Source organism: Balaenoptera musculus, chromosome 2 (assembly GCF_009873245.2).
Source record: "Balaenoptera musculus isolate JJ_BM4_2016_0621 chromosome 2, mBalMus1.pri.v3, whole genome shotgun sequence".
In the NCBI taxonomy this organism is placed as follows: domain Eukaryota; kingdom Metazoa; phylum Chordata; class Mammalia; order Artiodactyla; family Balaenopteridae; genus Balaenoptera; species Balaenoptera musculus.
The window spans coordinates 96,848,187-96,866,985 of NC_045786.1; positions in this window are offsets into that span (position 1 = coordinate 96,848,187).

Sequence of the window (18,799 nt, forward strand, 5' to 3'; positions counted from 1 at the left end):
ATCAATAGATATGAAGAAAAGTGGAAAGCTAACATGTGGTTGTTATATGCTGGGGGGACAGAATAAATGAAACCCTCAAAAATATAAAGAAAAGTCTCCATGAGTGAAAAAAAAAATACCTTGAAACTATAGATCAAAAAGGTTCGATTTGTTTTAGAAAATGCTTATAAAGAATGGCCAATATCAAGACATATTTTAAGTTATTAAACTGCAAGGATAAAAAATGCATTTAGAAGATCACTTAAAAGGGGGATGGAGACTTAGGGACTCAGATTTTTTCAAATTACAAATGTGAAGATGCTGGAACATTGTCTATAGAATTTTCAGGTTAAAACTATGACTGTCAGCCAAATGGATATATTTGAGGAAAAATTATATTCTCAAACGTGTAATGACTTAGTAAATGTGTCACCCATGTCTGATTTCTCACAATCGTACTTAAAACATAACCCAGACTTCCATTTCTGACAATATGATGGATTAAATTCTAGAGCTGCCAGATATAGCAAAAAAAAACAAAAAACAAAAAAACAGACTGCCCAGTCAAATTTAAATTTCAGATAAACAAGGAATACTCTTAGTATAAGTATGGCTCATGTGCTATTTGGGATACACTTATACTAAAAGAGTATTCCTTATTTATCTGAAATCCGCACTTTGTATATCCTGAGTTTCTTGCAACCCTAGGTAGTCTGAAAAATATCCCAAAACATACAACTAAAAATAGTGGATTTTTTTTTAAAAAAACAGACAAAAATATCCCTTAAATTCTGTGACTGATCTCATAAGAAAGTAAAATAAATCTCTAAGGGAACAAATGGAAAAGAAATTGGTAAGCTGAACCTGAAATGATGAGAATTATTTGCTAAGCATAGTGACCAAAATGCTTGTGTCTGAATGGCCATTTAGGACAGAAAATGGTGCTTTGGAGCTGCATAAAATGAAGAGTAGGATCTGAGGCCTCTCTATAAACCAGCATCCTTGGAGGGCTGTAATTTCTGAAAGGATGATCTGAGAAAATATGCTCACCAGAAAAAGGAGACAACAGGAAACTTGTGTGTCTTGGCTTAGGCTCTAAGTAGAAAACAAAATACATTCCCCTGCGAATTCAAACACACAGGTTTTCCCTGAAACGAATTTGGACTTGAAATTGCATGATCAGTGAGGTCCTGGAGACCCCAAGCAGATAAATTAGTTTCAAGTAGTCCCAAGTTAGTAAACTGGTAATGTGGAGCAACTGGCAGAATCAGACAGAAATTCCTCTGAAGAAATGCACACTGAACCCAGGCTTTGCAGGCATTGCACAGATAAAGCCATGCCAAACATTAGTTCACCATCCAAAACAACAGAATGCATCAAAAAACAGACTACTACAGAGAAGAGTCATCAAGAGTCATCAGGACAAAAAATGAACAAACAAAAAATGAATACAAAAAAAAAAGATAACAACAGAATTAGAACCCTAGGAGCTTTTTTGGATACATTATTGTTGGATACATAATATGAAGTATTTGGAAAAAACAAGAGACTACTAAAAGTGGGCGAATGTTTGAAAGAAAAAAAAAACTGAACATTTAGAAATAAAAACTATAATCATTAAAATTTAAAATTCTGGGAATGAATTAAGCAGAAGATTAGACACAGCTGAAAGAGAGACAGAGTAAATTGAATATAGTGCTGAAGCAGTTATCCCATATGCAGCACAGCAAGACATAGTCATGGATAATATGAGGCAGGGGTTAAAAACATGAAAGATAGAAAGAGGGGTCTAACATGTCCAATTATGCTCTGGAAAAAGAGAATAGGGGGAATAAGGTAAAATCAGTACTCAAAGAGATCATGAGTGAGGAGGTTTCAGAATTGAGGAAAGACTTCTGATGCAGGACAAGTAAGAAATCCTCACTTAACCATATGGTGTTTTAAACTCAGAAACAAAGATAGCAAGAAGATTTTAAGAGAATATTCTCCTGATGAGAGTGTACATTTATCACCCTTTTCGAAGGACAGTTTAACATATTTATCCGTGATTAAAGTGTTCATATCTTTTTACCTTGTGATCCTCCTCCTAGAAGTTTATCCTAAGGTTATACTCTGACAACAAGGATGTTGATCTCCATATATTTTATAACAACAATACTTTGGGTACAATTTAAATATCCAGCAATAGGAAAGCTAATAAATGAATTATAGCATAATAGTTCCCTGGGATATTATACAGCATTAGAATGGCTGGTATATGTGTATATCTACATTTATTGATAAGGACAGATCTCCATCCTTATCAATAAATAAAGCAGCAGAAGAGCAAATATCATGTGGTCCCACTCACATAAGGTTACATATACATTTATGTTTATATTTAAGTTGTCTTGATGTATTGCCCAATGTGGGTATATATAAATAAAAAAAGGTCTAAATGGACATTGGAATGGTCTAAAAGATTGAAAGTGGTTATCTCTGAGTAGTGGGATTTCAGGGAATTTGAGTTTTCCTTCATATATATTTCTTCAGTGTTTAATTTTTTTTCTTAGGAAGCATGGTTAAACATACATACATCTACACAGGGAATATTCCACATTTCTTAATTCCCAGTATAGTTTTTTTTCCTCAAAACACAAGACCATTTTGATGATATACCATTTGACTGGTATGGATAGGGCTATCCATACAACTATAATTATGCTACACTTTCCTGTATGTTTTTTAATGTATTGATATATAGGAATCATCCTCCATTACCACTCCCAAATGTCAGGTAACTAGTAAATGAATTCATTTTGGTTACCTTATGTAGGTAAAGACTAAGGAAATGTATTCAGAAGTTTAAGAAGAGAAGTACATGGGACTTCCCTGGTGGTGCAGTGGTTAAGAATCCGCCTGCCAATGCAGAGGACTCGGGTTTGAGCCCTGGTCTGGGAAGATCCAACATGCCGTCAACAGCTAAGCCCGTGCACCACAACTACTGAAACCTGTGTGCCTAGAGCCAATGCTCCACAACAAGAGAAGCCACCGCAATGAGAAGCCCACGCACCGCAATGAAGAATAGCCCCCACTCACGACAACTAGAGAAAGTCCGCACGCAGCAACGAAGACCCAATGCAGCCAAAAATTAATTAATTAATTATTTAAACAAAGAAGTACAGATAATTATACCAAAAGACCGTAGTGTTTTTTTAGTTAAAAAAACAAAATAATAACTACAACACTACACTAATAAAACTGAATGGATAGATGAGCATTTACAACTATTTCTGATGTTTCTGTCATTTTTTAAATAAATTATTTTTATAAAGGTCCAAATAGGGCTGAGTAAAATCACAAATAAAAATATTATTGAAAGTAGTATAGTTTTTTCTAAGACATTGTATAAAATGGAACAATTAATGGTACTTTTTTTTCTTTTCTCAAATGTTTAAGAAAAGTTGAATTTTCAAAGAGTGCTTCTTCATGTCACATTCTTAGTGATTATCAAGTTTAAAAAAATCATTGTGGTAGCACTGCCATGGCAGTGAGCACACTGGCATCTGGATCTTGCTTTCTAAATACCACTCCCAAATAAGAAGAACCAGGACTCCTTGAAGACATGGCTGACTCTATAGCTGAAACAGGGAGGATACAAGATGAGCCTGGAGAGTCTTATAGTGTCAGAAAGTAAGGAAGTGCTCAAAAAACAACAGGATGGAGACATATCAAGTAGACGGGGAGCCATCCCAAACAAGCCTCCAATGATCAAAGCTGGAAAAAAAATTTAGTAACAAAGTCCAAAGTATAAAAATAAATACACATGAGTCCATACTGATATAAATAATTCCCAACCCTCAAGTATGCACTGGTCTTAGTAACTCCCTTCCAAAGAACAGAGTATGAAAAGGGAGGAATAGTGACTTTACAGTGAAGAAATCTGGCAAACACTACCTTAATCAAAAGATCAAGGAATATCACCACTGATAAGTTATGTTCATTGCATGTACCCCATTGTATGATGTAATGAGAAGGACAGTTCACCTGTGTGGTATTCTTCCTCAAAACTCATAACTTCAGTCTAATCCCAGGTAAACATCAGTTAAACCCAAATTGAGAGGAATTGCACAAAATGACCCATACTCCTCAGAGCTGTCAAGGTTATAGACAACTAGAAAAGACTGAGAAACTATCACAGACTAGAGGAGATTAAGGAGATATGATGAACTGAATGCAATCCTGTATGGATCTTGCAACAAAAGGGTGACATTGATGGAAAGACTGATAAAATCTGAATAAAGTCTGGAGTTTACTTGCTATCAGTGTATCAATGTTGGTATCTTCATTTTGATGAGTGTACCTGGTAATTTAAGGTGTTAACATTGGGAAAGACTGGGTGAGGTATATACAGGAAGTCTCTGTATTATCTTTGCAAATTTTCTCTAAATATAAAATTATTCCAAGATAAAAATTTGCTTTAAAAATAAATTAAATCCACTTCACAACTATCAGAATAACTAAATCCAAAACACCAACACCAAATGCTCGTGCAGATGTGGAACAACAGGAATTCTCATTTATTATTAATGGGAATGCAAAATGGTACAGCCACTTCAGAAAATAGTTTGGCAGTTTCTTAAAAAATTAAATGTACTCTTACCATATAATCCAGCAATCATGCTCCTTAGCATTTACCCAAATGAGTTGAAAATTTACATCCACACAGAAACCTGCACATGGATGTTTATAGCCACTTCATTCGTCATTGCTAAAAATTAGAAGCCACCAAAATGTCCTTAGGTGAATATTTTTCAGCACTAAAAAGAAACGAGGGCTTCCCTGGTGGTGCAGTGGTTAAGAATCCGCCTGCCAATGCAGGGGACACGGGTTCGGGCGGGAAGAGCCCACATGCCGCGGAGCAACTAAGCCCGTGCACCACAACTACTGAGCCTGCGCTCTAGAGCCCACGAGCCACAACTACTGAGCCCACAGGCCACAACTACTGAAGCCCGCCCACCTAGAGCCCATGCTCTGCAACAAGAGAAGCCACCTCAGAAGCCCACACACCGCAACGAAGAGTAGCCCCTGCTCGCCGCAACTAGAGAAAGCCCGCGCGCAGCAACGAAGACCCAATGCAGCCAAAAATAAATAAAATAAAAACTAAAAAAATGAAATGAGCTATCAAGCCACGGAAAGACATTGATCAACTTTAAATGCGTATTACTAAGTGAAAAAAACCAATCTGAAAAGGCTACATACTGTGTGATTCCAACTATATGACAGTCTGAAAAAGGCAAAACCTCAAAGTAAAAAGATCAGTGGTTTCCAGGAGTTCCTAGGGAGGAAGAGATGAATAGGTGGAGCACAGGGGATTTTTAGGGCAGTGAAACTACTCTGTAAGATACTGTAATGGTGGGTACATGTCATTTTACATTTGTCAAAACCCATAGAATGTACACCACCAAGAGTGAACACTAAACTATAGACATTGGTTAATAATAATATATCAATATTGGTTCATCAATTGTAACAAGTGTAACACACTAATCCAAAATGTTAATAGTGGAAACTAAGGAGGAGGGCTTGAGGGGGAGATGTGGGAACTGTGCACTTTCTGCACAATTCTTTTGTAAATCTACAACTGCCTCCCAAAAATAAAGTCTATTTTTAAAAAAATACAAGCAGTCAATCTAAAAGAAAAACAATTGGTGGTAGATGGAAAGATATATGATACAGCAGGTGTAGTGAAATGCTAATAGTGGTGATGTATATGGATGTTCACTATATAACTCTTTCTACTTTGCGCTGTTTGGCATTTTTCATAATAAATATGGGGGAAAAGTCATTGTGGTTAATATTAGGAGAAAGCTTAGCATAGAAAGGTCAAAATAAGCCTGTGGGATTTAATTTAACTCCATCATGGATTTCTCATATGTTTCTGTACAGAATAGGTAACTTGATTTAATGACCTGAATTACTCATCTAAATTTTGAATCCCAGTCGGCCCTGTCTTCAAAGACCAGAGTCTAGATTAAACTGCCTTATTGTTTGAGAAATACAACTAGATATTAACTAGTTAATATTGTTTGAGGAGTACAGCTAGTTAATATTTTCTGCGAAATACAACTCGTTAATACCTTTTGAGAAATACAACTAGATGTTAACTGTATGTCATCTCATCAGTAGAGAGAAATGAGCAGTGCTTTGTAGTTTCTGAAACAGTACTGATGACATGGTAGTGTAATCTGCACGACTACTGTGCTGGACTTTGTCAGTGTCCTTGTTATGATTTAGCACTATTTTATTTACTATCCCAAGACATACATTTTTATTACTCGCTACAATATGACAATAACAACAGTTTTGAATGGTACATATTTCTCACTATGAATCTAAATACACAGAATGTTTGCTCTATTCTGAGTCACTACACTGTGTAAAACTAGTGTATTAAAAATAGTATGACATATTTGCATATTTATCTGTATTAAAACCCCCATGAAACAGTTATTGTAGATAAACAGCTGTTGCTTTTTAAGTATCTTTTAAAGGAACCATATTTCCTCTCCTATATAAATTATATGCATTTTCAAATATATCATCTGAGCCAAAGGAGTTTCAAAGCTTTAAACAGGAAAACATGCTCTCAGAGGAGAAGAATGTTAAAGGAGAGGAATTGTAAATTTTTAGTCATTGTGGCCAAATGATAAATTTTTAACCTACAATGATGAACTTGTCCCTTTGCCAAGTCAGATATTATACATTGTAAACAGATAGTAATTCTGGATGCTTCTACAAATTATGGCCATATTTCAGCACGGAGACTGTTTACCTAGTCTACAGAGCACGTAAAGAGATGCTGCTTTATATCGATCAAATTACAGAAGAGAAGTCTCCACTTTGTGACTTAAAAGTGGCAAATTCTGTTGTAATGTAAAGAACTTTTTCTTTTAATAGCATTCCCATATCTTCATAAAAGCCAATAGTAGCATTTTTCTTTTTAATTAAAAAGGAAACTATGCCCCTGGAATGCTAGCTACTATCATCTTGTAGTTCCCAGAAAAAGAGTCCCAAAATGAAAAATGATTCTATCAAATTTCATTATTTTCTTTATAATTTTAATATGTACCAAAAGGTTTTAGGAAAACATGTATATTCTTTCAACTCTGACCATATTCAGTTGATTAATATATAATTCAGATACACATGAGAAGTTCTCATTTTAGTATCTGAATTACAGTTTGTTTTAAGGCTTTTAAACATAAATAGTTGAATCAAAGATGTCACATTTCATAGTTCAGTTTCACCGTGTTAGCTAAATAAGGGGGGTATTAAAGGAAAGGATTTTCATATATTAAATTAAAAGTTTGTCACTTTGCAGCTCTAAGCCTGTTGAAAAAAAAGATAATTTCTGTCCAATTTAATCAGCAAGAGGTCTTTATTGCCTTAAGTATTAATTGATCAGGTTCTCATTAAGGTCAAAAGTACACTTAGCTGCCCAGAGATGGCCACTTAGCACATTGTCAACTGCGCTTATTTATATTGACTGAACATAATGGTAGTTATTTGACTGTCAAGTCAGAAGGTCACTGAATCTTTTGTACACTTTGCCCTCCAAAAGGGCAACAGTCATTTAGACACGAGAAAACATTCATAACAAAGATTTAGTTTATTACTTATTGACTTAAATCACTCTTAGAAACAGGTGTTCTATTCTCTTTGGACAAATGATACATCATTTCTTTGTGAAATGCTTGAGGTCCAGTTGAAATCCTGTGGTTGATTGTGTCTGAAGATTTTTGTTCAGCAAGCAGCTTGCACTTGAAACTCTAAATAGCTTTTTTAAAGACCAAACCAGTTCAATGATTATAATCCTTTGCGATATAGACTTTTCTCCTGCTAAGTGACTGCAGCAAGTTGAAACAAGTTGGACACACAGGTGCTGAAATGCCTCTGGGGCACCAGTCTCAAAGTTGAGGGTTAGAACCACATTTGAGTCTCACCTTAATGAGGACATTGGTATGCTTTTTAAATGCACTGGTGCTGCCATAGATATTGGATATTTGCTACAGAACAAAAGAGAAATAAAAATTCAAGGTTATTCATGAACCAGTAATCTAAAATTTCTACCTATAGTCCCAGTGATTTTTGTCATCGTAAATCATTACACCTAATTTATATAGTGATGATATAACTAGTTGCATTTGCTAGCACTTTATTTTTTCTATTTATCCTCTTCCACTTAAATTTAACATCATTCTCCCTTACATTGTTCTATTATTGAATGAAATATCACTGATGATTCCATGAGTTAGATTTTAAGGAGAAAGTATTTTTGTTTAGCACATCACTTTTACAACTTATCAAATTAGAAACCCATGAGTCAGCCTAGATTCCCCCCTTTACACTCTGCCCTCTCCAAATATGTGTCTCATCAAGCATCACATTCCATCAGTTCTAGTTACTGAATAGCATCAATAGATATAAGTACTTCAACCCACTGCCACTGCCTCAACTTGTTGTCTCTTTATTAAATTGCTGTGATGCATTTTGATGGGTCTTCCCAGTGATTCAGTGACCCTCTAGTGGTCTTCTCACTAGACTGGGACTCCTTCAGAGTAGGGTGATATATTTTTATTGTATCCCCAACCAACAGTTAGTGCCTGGCACATACAGGCATTCAGTAAAAATATACTGAATAAATAAACGAATGACCGCAATTAGCTTTATGCTACATATAAATGTAAACCTTGATAGAATTTGCTATGATTTAAGAACTCATTAAATCAAACTTTTTCACTAGTATTAAATTATTAATACTTTCTCAGACTATTATAGGAAGCAATAAATTCATCCATATGGGTAAACCAACAGTATTGACTATGAAGACAGAGTGAGAGCCCAAGTCAAAGGAAAAAGTTACTACCATAATTCTTGAGTAATTAAGCTACCAAGTATATATAGAAAACAAATCCATATACTATCAAAACATGTGCTTTGTCTGTGGTATCATATTAAATAACAGTTACTATTTATATATTGTGCACTTCTTATACATTAGCTATCGTCCTCTCAAGGACCATGTAATGTAGATATCATAATTGTCATTTTACAGATAAGAAAACTGGTTTCACAGGGTAACTTATCCAAAGGCACATAACCCAGGTCTTGCTTGCTCCAAAGCCCAAGTTCTATCTACCACACTAAAGTTTGCATCCTTCTTTAGAACTTTGGACAACCTATTTCACATTATTCAAAAACTTTAGTAAATGTTGTATAGAAATGTTTCATATCCATTGTTGGGTTGGGTTGGGTTGGGGAGTGTTGGGGAGATAATCAGAGTCAAAGATGAGAAAAATTACAGTGGAAATGAAAGGTAATATGACTTAGTAGTTAAGACTGCATGGACTTTGACATCATACAGCGCTACACTTGAGTCCCAGGTCTGCCTTGTACTACCTGCATGACCTTGAGTGAGTGACTTGACCTCCAAGTTTCAGTGCACTAATCTCTAAAAGAGAGATAATAACAGTAACTGCCAATTAATTTGTGAAGATCAAATGAGCTTATGCAGATAAAATGCTTAGCACGGTTTTTACTTAAAACAGTTCTTACTGTGTTATTTCTTTTAGTTATATAAAAGACAGGCAAATAAAGCAGATATTTTATTGTTTTCCTCATTTAATGACAGGTTATTGGAGGCTCTATAGTTAAGCAGAAAAAGAAGAAACAAGGTGAATTCACCATACTGAAAGTATGTTGACTTGTGCGTTGTCTACTAATTAATAAGCATTTATTGAATACCTGCTGTGCTAGATGTTGGGGATAATATACCTGATTCTGCAGAACTCATTTTCAGTCAAATTTAAGTAGAAATTGATTTATACTCTTACTTAAGAGAAAATTTCAAAATTTTTAAATACAATTCAGCCATTAATATCAGGTTAATCTCTTGTTAGGATATCTTTGGAATGACCACAGTTTGCATTTAATATTTGGTATGCAATCTTAAAGGAATGAAATTTTTAGATTTTACTATTTTTAGCATGCCTAGCTCAGTCCTTTACTGCATCCTATTAGATAGTTATTCTAAACTTTTTTCTCATCAACCATTTCTTATTCTATAATAACAACTATGGTTGCTTCCCTAGTTGTTACCTATTTTCTCTATGCTCATCTAAAATAAAGCATGACAGTATGGATTGCCTTTTTTCTTAATCTTTTGGTTTATTTTAAACTAAGGCATTGTATACATTGACTGGAAAAAGAAGGATATTCCTTCTTCTTTTTTCGGTTTTTACAGTGTTTCCCATGACTTTCAGTATATGTTCTTGGCTAAACCCCTTCCTTATCATTCATTGTGTTGCTTCTGAAATGGATTCTTTCAGCAAATATTTATTGAACACTCACTATGTGCTGGGTTCTATGCTGCTGCTCTCATGGAACTTGCATGCTAATAGAGGGGAGACAAAAAATAAACAAGATAAGGGAGATTGAGAATGGAGATAATGATGTAGAGGGAGACGGAAGTTACAATTAAATAGGGTCGTCACGGATGGGCTCATTGAGAAGTGTCTTTTGAGCAGAGACCTGAAGGAAGTGAAGGATTTAGCCAAGCACATTACTGGAATATGGCAATCCAGGCAGAAGAAACAGCCAGTGGAAATGTGATAAAGCAGAAGTGCTCAAGGTTTGAGGCTTGTTTGAGAAATAGCAAGGAGACTAATGTGGCTAAAGCAAAGTGAAGTTACAAGAGAATGATAGGCAATGCCATAGAGGTAAGAGGAGAGGGTCGGATTTTGCTGGGCCTTACAAGCAGGGAGGCGGGGTAGGGGGGAGATTTGGGTTTCACTCTGAGTACTGTGGGGAGCCAAGAGGGTTTCGAGCAGAAGACTGACCTGATGTGATTTACATGTTAAGAGTGTCACTTAGGCACTGGCTTGAGCATGGGTCCTACCAAGAGTAGAAGCCAGTGGACCAGTTAAGTTATTTCATTAATGCACATGAAAAATGATAGTGACTTGGATCAAGAAAGTAACATTGAACTTAGTGAGAAGTGGCTGGATTCTGGATATATTTTGAAGGTACAACTGACAGGATTTCTTGGCAGATAGAAAGTGAGGAGTAAAAAAATAAAAAGAAAGAAAGGATTCAAGGATGATTCCAAGGTTTGGGGCCTGAGCAACAGAAGAACATAAAAAGGGTGAAAATCCTACACACTCTGTGCTCCTAATGATTCTATATGTCAACTTTATTTTTTCTTTTTTTTTTTTTAATTAATTAATTTATTTATTGGCTGTGTTGGGTCATCGTTTCTGCACGAGGGCTTTCTCCAGTTGCGGCAAGCGGGGGCCACTCTTCATCGTGGTGCGCGGGCCTCTCACTATCGCGGCCTCTCTTGTTGCAGAGCACAGGCTCCAGACGCGCAGACTCAGTAATTGTGGCTCACGGGCCCAGTTGCTCCGTGGCATGTGGGATCTTCCCAGACCAGGGCTTGAACCCGTGTCCCCTGCATTGGCAGGCAGATTCTCAACCACTGTGCCACCAGGGAAGCCCCATGTCATCTTTATTTATAAAACAATTTTAACTTCTATTTTACCCTCTGATATGTAGATAGTAGAAATCCAGCCAACTCAAAAGTTCTAACAGCACTTTGAATGCTCTTGGTAAATCTGAAGTACCTATATGTAAATCAGTACACTAGCTGTCACTTCTGAGGACACCACCACCTCTAGTATTTACTGGACAACATAACATCAACATGAGGATACTTGGAACACACAGAAGAATTAGATGACATGGCCCCTGTCTTCTTTAAGTTTATTGTCTATCTCACCATCTAGGTAAACAGAACTCCAGCTCTCTGCCTGGGTTTGGATCTTAGGCACAGGGCTTGGATGTAGGGGTAGGTGCTTTCAGTTGGTCTCTGTGTGATGTAAAGGGTGGTCCAGGTGAGAAGTTCCAGGTGAGATGGCTTTAGGGAAGTGGGAACCCCTGTAAATATTAAGTCCCAAATAAAGGGGTCAGGCTAACCCTAAAAACCAATCAGCAAGAAAAGACCTGCCCCAGGACACTGTGTATATTTGTCCAGTTACCTCAGAAGGCATTCTATCTCTTTTTTTCTAAATATTTAGGAAAAGCCTTGCTGTAGCCTTCAAACACTAACAGCAAGTTTACTGGGAGGTAGGGGAAAGGTGAATACATAGAAAGAGAAATATGAATAGATGTCAATAAGCATAAAATGTGTGGTATCACAAAATTCTTATCTACAGTGAATTGTCTTTATTATGCTTCCTCCTTTTTTATTGTATGGACTTACTTTACTGTCACTTTAGGCAACAACTATTAACAGCATCTCTTTTGATAATTTCAAATTTGTTGATATCTTTTTTCTAAATTTAGTTGAATGCAAAGAAAACCTTTGAATGCAAATAATTAATCATTTCTCAGGTCTCCAAGAAGGTTTGGGACATGGCAAACCTTGAATCAGTCTTGGAAAGAATCATCTAATTCCAGTAAAGTTTAGGAATCCCAAGTCTAATCCTCAGACAGATAAGGGCTAGCTGGACATGAAATACAAACTGTGGCCAAGTTTAATTTTCCCAAATCAGATTTTCATGAAACATTTTCATTTCTTTGGGTGAGACAAATGAATTTTTCTAATATTTTATAATCCATTGTTAAAATTCAAGTAAAAACAAGTCTGCAGTCAAATATAAATTACTTTGTTATGTTTAATTTTAGATAATCCTCTTCTCCTTTCTTTGGCATTAGAACAAATTGCAGTTACTGAAGCCCAAAGATTATAAAGCACTATTTAAGCATTCATGTTTGATATCAAGATTAAAGGAGAATACAAAGACTAGCATTAGAGGATAAAGTTTCTGAGACCAGATAGGGCAAGTTTAAAAAGGTTTTAGGGAGAAAATACAATAATCAATTTTAGAAGGAAAGGAGGGGAGATAACATATCTTAGCAGTAACTTAGGCTTTTAGTACAAAGGATATTATTTGGTCTTTGTAATTGAATATAATAAAACACTTTGCCCTTTAACATAAAATCATATTTCCCATATGTATATGAGTACACCTCTCTGAGACTAAGCAAACTGTTTGTAAAACAGGAATTGAATTGAAGAGGGATCATATTCTTTTAAATAACTTTCCTCAGCCCTTTCATCAGAGAGTACGAGTCAGCCTAGGGCACTCAGCACCAGGACAGACCCTACCTGCTTGTATTTCTTTTGCTGCAGAGCACAGGCCCATAATCCTGATTAAACATTTATACGTCTCATTCGTCCATCTACTCAAGTTGACCTCTAACAGAATTCTGGCTGTTTTTCTCTCCATTTCGGAAGAGAATTTTCATTTTAAACTCTTCCAATTTAACAGAGGGAAAAGGTTAAAAAGAAAGTCAACCTACACCCCCCATTCAAAAAAAAAAAAAAATCATCCACAGTTTCCCACTGAATTGGAGCCAAAATCTCTGCCAATTTTGCTCTCATATCTCCAAGTTGTACCCTGACCCTTCATATGACCAGTGGGGCTTGTTACAAAAGCTCTCTCTGGGCGCCTTTCTAAAAGTGCTATCTTCGTCCATATTTCAAAACACTCACAGATATTTTATCATTAATTAGTATTCATATTATGTCTCAAACAATCTGTTCACGAACAGGGGAAGTGAACTAGTTGAACAGCTCTTCTGTTTGTCTAGTGATTAACATGGATGATGTATGTAGTGCCGAAGACCTTTTAAGGCAGGAAGCAGTCAAATGTTGGGTAGGTAACTCTTGGAACATTTAGAAGCTTACCTGTTTTGGAGGCTGGACCTCTCCAGAGAAACCAGACTTGGCAAACAGGATGGGGAGACACAGGCCCCTTTAAAAATAGACCCATGCCTCTTTGATTCACAGCATCCTGGATTTGCTTTTCATCATGTTAACATGCCACTTGGGAGCTGGCTGGACTCCCTTGTTCAGTGACATATATTTCATAGTGTTTTTTTTTTTTTTTTAAACCCATTTGTTCTTTCAACCACAACATGCTTTGCATTTCTCTTTCAAATTTGAGGGTGTATATATAGATTGATCAAAACAATATTTTTAACATTCCAAACAATTTAGAAAGCTGGTGGATGGGTGTCAGTTAATCTATTATGTTCATCTTTTCCTCCTCCCCCTCTTCAGCTGCTAATCTTAGAACTTGTGTGCCAAATTGTGTAAGATATTCTTCCAATAGCTACATGTGTGACTCTTTTGTGAGCTCAACAGACAGTTATGAGGACAGATTTGGAGTTGCATATGGGACTGTCACATGGTTTGATTGCCTTGTCTTCCAGGCACTGAGATTTCTTTTCACTGAGCTTTAATATTGAGGAATTTTTAGTTATGATAAAAGTTCAGCAAAGTCTCTATTAAATTATTTATACACCTCAAGAATGGAGAAGAAAAAAAAAGTTTTTACTCACCACCACTCTGTATTTGGCATCTATATATACTTAACAGTTCCTATGTTTACTTTTTACAGTAGTGAAAAAAATTCACAGAATTTTTATGAAAATCAGAGCGTTAAGAGCCTTTATTATCCTCCTTGCTCTTTTGGAGCAAGATCTAGTAGATGTCTCGACAGAAAAGAAAGCAGATGCTTTGTAAAATGGTCTCATATAATTCATGTCCAATTATAGAGGATGATTTGTAGGAAAATGTGATCTATCAACTGTTAGGAGCCAAAAATCCTATGTCTTTAGTCTCTGAAATGGTAAGGTGCAGATAACTTTATACACACATATTGAAAACCCTCTTTCAGGACCCAAACACCACAGCCCTTCATCCCATTGAACCGTAGTGCCACCCTCGAGGGACACACAGCCTTACAACAAGGTCTTTCTCCTAATCTTATTTCAAATACTTTTCAAGAATGAACAATGTCCTAGTGATAGCTGCATCCAATGAATGAAGACATATAATATTATAAAAGCATTAATCACATATACTTGTATTAATTTCACCCTGTAAAACAAATACAATGGTTAATTATTCAGAGCTGCACCTTTATTTGCTTCAGTCTTAATTCAGAAATATTAATGATGGCTACCATATATTGATTTGCCTCTGTGAGACTAAACTCTATAAAACAGATGTTTTACATACATTACTCCTAATCCTCAGAATAACACACCAAAGTAGGTGTTATTATTATCTCCTTCTTCCCAGTTAAGTTAGAACTCAGAAACAGCTTGAGTGAGGATAGAAGTATATTTTCTTTTTTCACACTTTAATTTCCTTTTCCTGTTTTAGGTTGGAGAAGTCATGTACCCTGCTGGGCAAATTGCACTAGTACCTAGCACAATGAAACTTGTGTGTGGCAGAATACAAACAGAAGCTTCCATGTCCTTGAGCCACACCCTGAAAATTCTGGAAGCTCTGCATAGAGGCACTGGACTTCACCACATTCTCATGGCTCACTGTTAACATAACAGGCAGCAAGTTCATTGCGACTGCTCTGGATACCTGGCAGAAAAACTTACGGACGCATAAAGAGGTACCTAGAGTACCTATTTTATTTCTAGTCTACAGAAGAGCAATTTACGAAGAGGTTTCCTCCAGACAATATCAAGTCTTTCTCAGTGTATTTCATAGGGGTTTGAACTAAATCCATAATAAGGTTTGATTGAGCTGTTACGTTCTGCCTCGTAAGTGGCAGTGCACAACAGAGAAAGGAAATTGCTTAATAGAAAGTTATAGTCATCACTAACTTTATCTTAATTCTCCAAAGCAATAAGTTAAGAGTTCTGTAAGAGCAGCTTAGAGCTCTTAGAAAATGTTGAAAAATACTCTGTTTAGAAACATTTCTGCTCATATGTCACACTGTACTTTCTGGGGATGGGCATTTATTTTTCTGATACTTCGCTCACTTAGGGTAAGTTTTATCGTGTGTCTCCAAGGACGTTTTAAAAGGGCCTTATCTATCCATTCTTCTAAAATATTTAACAGAAATTCTATTTTTCAGCATGAGATCTGTACCCTGGTTTGGGGTTGTAACTCCTAGTTATCCCACAGACATCAAAAGCCATTTCTGAAATATATTGAATTTAGATCAAAGCATTATTTATACAGTTGTGTCATCAGAAAGTAATGGGCTGTTTAAATGAAAAATTGATTAAGCTGATGACTGGAATTTATTCTAGGAAGAACTTACAAGAATCTGTTCTTTCTTAACGTTAAAAGTTATACTGACAATACAATCATTATTTGCAGGTGACATTGTCTACCTAGTAAATGCATGAGACATGAGAACCAGTAAAACTAGTAAGAGTTTTAGTAAGTTTAGAGTTTAGTAAGATTGCTAGGTATGAAGAAAATTCTAAAAATCTTTTACTTTCTAAATATCAGCAATTACCAATTTAAAAAGATAATGGGAGAAAAAGACACAATGTACAGTAGCATCAAAACCTGTAAGAAATTTCAGGACCTCAATAAAGAAAACCATAAATCTTTATGGCAAGATGAAGCTTTAAAAAATTGGAAAGGTATACCATATTTATGAATGGAAATGATTTAAAGATACCTGTTTTTTTATATTTTTATTTTAAAAATAAATTTAATTTCATTAAAATCAAGTCTCATAGGGAATGTATTTAACATAGTGATTCTGAAATAGATATGGAGAAATAAAGCAGGCAAAAATAGACTGGAAATTTTTACCAAAAGAAGAAACTGAAAGGGAAAGAGGAGTACAGAGGAAGAGGAAGAATTAGAAAACCTTACACTGCCAGATATTAAAATATAATGTAAAGATCCAATTAAAATCATGTAGCATTGGTACAGTAACAGATAATAATCAGTGTCTCAAACTGGAAGTTTCTCTTAAAATTATGTGCTTTCATATTTGTAGAGGTGGGAGTGTTTCTTTAGCTCCAGCAGGAACACAGAGGTCATGTTGCCTGTTGCTGATGTGGCAAAGCTTGGTTTGGCGATGCCTCGTTTTCCATGAATGAGCCTGCTCATTGCTGCCTCTACTAACAAGGTGGAGTTTGCTAGCCGTCCCCACGAGCTGCCTCTTACTCTGGTTATGACTTGGAGTTTCTCCGAATCCAGTAGGGTCTAAGGCTTGCATATCTGAGAGCCTTTCCTCTCCACATGACTCATGTGGGTCTGTAGAATTCTTATGAAAGTTGCTTTCTTTGTGCTTTATTTAATTTTTGCTGTGGCTGACATATGTGAATTTGAGCTATTGCACAGATTCCCTCCCGCCTCCGCCCTCAGTGGCTTCATTTGGTATTCAATGCCAGTTAAAAATAAGACAATATAAACTTCTATATTATTTAAGCTAAACTTAAGTTTTGATATAGAGTGAACACATTTATTAATAACGTATTTCTTCTTAGGTATCCACAGATATGGGTTCCAATTTGGAAAGAGTTTCACTAAGGAAAGTTTGTAGAATATTTTCAGTGTGGCTAAGGGGCAAAATAAATACTGGTCATCTTTATAGATTTTGAAAAATAAAGTAATTCCTAGGCAAGCCAACCATACCCACCTTACAACTAAATGTAATGCAAATTACCATATCAAACAGAAAATTTGAGTGTTCCAGTTAGTGGTATTTAGTTTCCTGCTTATTAATGTCAATTTAGGTGCTGCTTAGAGTAATTTGCTACAGAATCATTGTATGTCATTATTTTGCTGTTGGAAGAGATTACATTTTTAGCTAAGAAGGAAATGAGTTTGGGAAAGATCATTTTGCCAAGTTGAAATTTATGGCCAGGACTGTAAGGTATGAGAAATATATCTAGTTTTGCTTTAACAATGACTTGCTATCAGAAGTTAAGTGATCATTTTATAATTTTCTATAAAGTGAAAGAAAGGTGTTTTTAATTTAATTACCCATGCCTGAAAGGATATTTGAGTATATTCTTATTGGAATAATTAGTAACTGGAACATATCATAATAAGCTATTATATTCTTTCCAGAAATTTTTTGGTTCTTTGGTTTTCTTTGAAGGTGCTAGTAGAGTATACAGACTGCCATAATATTATTCAACATACTGATACTTCTTAGGATCGTAATGTTGGTTGTTAAAACTTTACTAAATTGACTTGACAGTTTCAAATTAAGTATCATCTTGTGTTTTTCCTTTCTACATATCTTTTTAATGACAGTGTCGTATAATATGATGGTTTTATGAGTGGTTTTGGTATCTCATTCATCAGAGTAATCAATGGGGAAAGGAGCCATATGGGTTGTAGTTCATTTGTATTGGATAGGACAGATGGCATTATTGATAGATGGAAATATTCCAAATATTTATTGTATAATGATATCACAAGGACTCTGACTTCTGAATTTTAATGCTTTAATTTCTACAGTAACTGGCAAAGTGAGTAATTTATTCAGTTGCCACGTATCCATTTAATGATATCAATGTGTGAATTGTAGCATTAATTACCTTTCAGTTAATACTGCATTTTATATGATGGGTATTTCTTTTTCTAAGCCTTTTGTGTTTACTTATCTGATTTCTGACCAAGCTATCAGTTTGGTCTTGAGGATTTTAAAGTTGAAAGCAATATTTGGAGCAGACAGTATGTAAATATAGGATGCAGAAGTGAGCAAAGTGAAGATTCAGTAATGGTTCTCTCCCAGTATCACCTCTGTCCTGTGGGAGGCCAAAGGGAAAAGGTACCCTTAAAGAATCTTTACATTTGCCTCTTGCATAAGTTTTTACTCTCAATAGATTTCTTAAAATTATGTTCTAATATAACCATAGACAAAAGGACATAAGGATATAATTCAGGATCTACTTATATTTTATTACCTCAATTTGAAATTGAGTTATT